We start from the raw sequence: 5,000 nt of genomic DNA on the forward strand, positions 1-5,000 counted from the left end.
CTGTAGTGACAACACCTGTAGTGACAACACCTCTAGTGACAACACCTGTAGTGACAACACCTCCAGTGACAACACCTCTAGTGACAACACCTGTAGTGACAACACCTGTAGTGACAACACCTCTAGTGACAACACCTGTAGTGACAACACCTCCAGTGACAACACCTCTAGTGACAACACCTGTAGTGACAACACCTGTAGTGACAACACCTCTAGTGACAACACCTCTAGTGACAACACCTGTAGTAACAACACCTGTAGTGACAACACATCTAATCTTCGGCATTAGTTCGACTTTATTGCATTGCATGTCATGCCGAACTAATCTTACTAAAACTAAAACTAAAATCACTAGGCCTACTCACTCCACTTGATAACACACAGACAGACAAACTAGCAGACAGACAAACCAACAATCACAAACTGATATCGTTCTCTCTATGAAAATATTCTGAATGATGGAATAGCGGAATATCTAGTCCAACCTGATAGCACACAAACAGACTAACATACATACAGAAAAACAGACAGATGCACAAACTAACAGACAAACAAACGGACAGACACACAGTCTGATATCGTTCACACTATGACAATATTCTGAATGATGGAATAGTGGAACATCCAGTCCAGTCTGATAACTCACAAATAGACCAACATACATACAGAAAAACAGGCTGACAAACAAACTCACAGACAAATGAACAGACACACAGACTGATCTTCTACAAGAACCTATCCTATCCGTAGAATAGAAGGAGCAAACCATACCAGTGTGTGTGTGCATGTGTGTGCGTGTGCGTGTGCGTGTGCGTGCGTGTGCGTGCGCGTGCGTGTGTGCGTGTGCGTGCGTGCGTGTGCGTGCGTGCGTGCGTGCGTGCGTGCGTGCGTGCGTGATTGTACACATGGTGCAACACCAAACCACTGTGCCAGGATCTGGACAAAGATATTTCTTGACTTATCGTATCTTACTGTCTTCATTTGTACAGCCTTGTACTGCATTGTGCTGGTTTTTTTTTGTAGCGTTGTGTGTTTTGTATTGTGTTGTGTTGTATGGTTTTGTATTTTATTGTATTGTTTCATATGTGAGTCAGCGTGAGGCTCTCGTCAATTTATGTCCTGTCTTGTGTTGTTGTTGTTGTTTTTTTGTTGTGTGGTGTGTTTTGTGTTGTGTTGTTTTTTATTCTTTGTATGTATTTTCTTGTATTGTTTCATATTATTATTTATGTATGTATGCACTGTGTGTTTTGTTGTTGTTGGGTTGTTTTTTGGGGTATTTGCAATGTATGTTTATTTTATTTAGTTTGGTTTGGTATCGTATTGTTTGTAAAGTTCACACCAAACACTTGTACGAGCGACAGTCTATCGACAAAGGCCGGTGAAGCATTCACACCTACAATGGTTCGAGAGACAGTGAATAATGTGAACATTTATAAAGTGAAAATAAAAGTTGTTTTTTTCTTCAATTCCTATTTCTTTGCTTTTTCCCTTCTTTTCTTTCTATGCCTGTTTTGCATACACTTATTTTGGATTCCTCAAAGAGACCAGGTCTTTGGTATACACTTTGCATTAATTAATTAATCTCTCGTTTTCTTAGGCTGCAAACGCACTGGCTTCACGTTCCCCATGTTGTCAACTCTCCGTTTTGTGTGTGTGTGTTTTGTTTTGTTTTGTTGTTGTTGTTTTTTTTTTTTGGGGGGGGGGGGGGGGGGGGGGTTACACAAACGTACTGACTTCACATTCCTTTCTCCCTCGTGATTGAAAAAAAACCCCCAACAATCATGAAACTTTAATTTCTACTTTCCAGTCCAACTTCTTTAGTAATGTCTTTTAGTTTTTGTAAAAGTTTTACGGCACTTGCAACACAATAAGGTCATATAAGTGCCGAAGATTAGAGGTGTTACAAGAGAGTAACAAACACAAAAAAGAAGGAGGGGAGATCAGGACGATAGATGTCTGATAAGAAAGAAGGAGCAAACCACACCGGAGCACCCGCCAACCACCCACTAGCAATGTCTACCCACTGCTTGTTGACGTCATATCTGTTGGAGGAATTGTCTTGTGATTTATCGAAAAGTGCAGGTCTCTTCTACACCGCTGCAATTAATGCTTCTTCCATTTTGTCGTCTGCTCAAGTTCTGACTCAACTGTCTCAATATTGACTAGATCTAGCTAGATCTGTACATCTATATAGAGCCTACAAGAAGAAAGAAGTGAACAACCAAAAGAGACAAAACATGTAGGTCGAGGTCAGCGTGTTTACAATTATATTTCTATTTTCTATATTGCGAAAATGGGCCTTAAAGTTAAAATCTCGCGCTCTATACGGTAATTTTTGTCGCAGAATCCAAATCTGAAGTAAAAATTACACTTTAATGCAATTTTTAAAATAAAAATGAATTTCACAGCTTTCTACATCCTGACTGTGGTATTTTCAGAATTTCCGCTCTTATCCTAGACCGCAGAATGACGATTTGCAGAGAGCAATTTTACTGTAGCAGTAAAATCAAAATGGTGAAGGGCGGGCCGTGAAAGTGTGGGGATTGTAATTGTAATGTGAAGTCAATGCGACGCCGGACATAGGTTAAAAAATTAGGCTTCCGTCACATCTGTAAGTTGGGTGACGGTAACAACGTAAAACCGTGGGGAACGTGAAGAGAAGCCAGTGCGTCTGCAGCCTTAATTGTCCACTTTCAACTTTGAAATGATAGTGAGCTTACAATAATAATATTTCTTTCTGATCGACATAATATTAATAAAGCTATTTGAATATGGTAGCAAGGACAAGCCAACTAGCCCCAGATAGAAAAAAAGAAGAGAGATGGCCCACTATAGATCTTTTAAGTTTTAGTAGAGGTTTTACGGCGCTCGCAACTGCATAAGGTCATAGAAGTGCCGAAGATTAGAAGTGTTGCAAGAGAGTAACAAACACGAAAAAGAAGAAGGGGAGATAAAGACGACAGATGTTTGATAGGAAAGAAGGAGCAAACCACACCAGAGCACCCGCCAACCACCCTCTCTTCCAGATCGACATTTATAGCTATTTGAGTATGGTCGCAAGGACAAGTAGGCTAACCCCAGATAGAAAAAAAGAGGGGAGATGGCCCACTATAGATCTTTGACGAGTACACATTGCACACTTCACGCTTCAGTGGCGTCGGTGGTCTAGTGGTTAGGCTAGCGGGCTCGTAATCGTGAGATGGCGAGTTCGGGGGGTTCGAGCCTCAGCTCGGTCCGACGTTGTGTTTTTGGGAAAGGCACTTTACACGAACTTCCCATTTGGCTCGGTTCTATCGGAGACGGACGTTAAACTAGGAGGTCCCACCCCTTAAATAACCTAATAGTGTTGATAGGGGCGTTAAACCTATACCATTTCACCATTTTTTTTTCAGCTTTATTGACACGTCAAGAGGACATTAGTGTCTCGTGGAGATCTAGATCTACACGGCCGATGAAATGTTGAAATACACGCATACATGCACTCTCACGTTCTCTCTCTCTCTCTCTCTCTCTCTCTCTCTCTCTCTCTCTCTCTCTCTCTCTCTCTCTACGTGTTTCTGTCTGTTTCTCTCTCTCCCCCCCCTCTCTCTTTCTCTCTCTCTCTGCCTCTCTCTCTCTGCCTCTCTCTGCTTCTCTCTCTCCCTCTCTCCCTCGAACTCTCTCCCTATTGTGTTGCAAATGCCGTAAAACTCTTGCAAAAAAAAAAAAATCTGGAAGAAATATTGTAAGCCCACTAACATTTCAAAGTACATGTATAAAGTGGACAATTAAAAAAGTGAGAGATTAATCCAAGGTATATATACCAAAGACCTGTGTTGCAAGTGCTGTAAAACACTAAAACAAAAAATATATTTTTGGTAGCGGTACATTCGGTCGGTGGGTCGGCCTTTGTCTTTGGAACAACTGTCGCTCCTCTTGGTGTTTTGTTCCTTTTTTCCCCACCAAACATCTACATAATATATTGCCCTTACCTCTCTTCCTTCTTTGTTTGAGTGTCCATTACTCACTTGTAACACCTCTAGTAACAACACCTCTAATCTCCGGCATGTGTTTGACTTTATTACATTGTAGGTCATGCCGTAAACATATAATAATATGTACCAATCTTACTAAAACTAAAAGCTCTACTCACTCAGCTTGATAACACACGAATAGACAAATAGACAAACATACATAGACTACATACATAAAACAACAACAGACAGACAGACAGGCTGACAGATATACAGAAAGGCAGACTGACACACAGAGAGATATATTATTATAGTTCACACCCTGACAATATTCTGAATGATGGAATAGTTGAACATCTAGTCCAGCTTGATAACACACAAACATACATACAGTCAAACGATCATTGTTTGTTTTAGTAGAGGTTTTACGGCGCTCGCAACTACATAAGATCATATGAGCACCAGAAGATTAGAGGTGTTACAAGAGAGTAACAAACATAAAAAAGAAGGAGAGGAGATAAGGACGATAGATGTTTGATAGGAAAGAAGGAGCAAACCACACCAGAGTCAAACAATCAAACTGACTGACAAACAAACAATCACAGAGTGATATCGTTCTCACTATGACAATATACTGTATGATGGAATAGCAGAACATCAAGTCCAGCATGATAACGCAAAAAAAGACAAGCATATATACATTCAAACATTCAAATAGACTGACAATCATTAACAAACAAACTAATAGACAAACAAACAATTAGACAGACTAATATAGTTATCATGAAAATATTCTGCATGATGCAATAGTGGAACATCCAGTCCAGCTTGATAACACACAAAGAGACAAGAATACATACATACATTCAAATATTCAAACTGAGTGAGAATCATTGACTAATAAACTAATAGGCAAAAAAACAGACACATTGATTTATAGTTCTCCCCCTCACGATATCCTGTATGATGGAGTATCGGAACATCCAGTCCAGCTTGATATCACACACAAACAGACAGACAGACAAATTAACAGACACACAGACTGAT

The 5,000-nt window shown here is 40.1% G+C and overlaps 1 protein-coding gene across 1 annotated transcript in view; it reads right to left on the reverse strand.

The window, feature by feature from the left end:
* Positions 1 to 5,000, reverse strand: part of LOC101846550 (atrial natriuretic peptide receptor 1) — a gene marked incomplete at its 5' end in the record, with an annotated part of 41,090 nt that overhangs the window by 19,333 nt on the left and 16,757 nt on the right.

The sequence above is a fragment of the Aplysia californica genome, unplaced genomic scaffold (genome assembly GCF_000002075.1).
Source record: "Aplysia californica isolate F4 #8 unplaced genomic scaffold, AplCal3.0 scaffold01262, whole genome shotgun sequence".
NCBI classification, from domain to species: Eukaryota; Metazoa; Mollusca; class Gastropoda; order Aplysiida; family Aplysiidae; genus Aplysia; species Aplysia californica.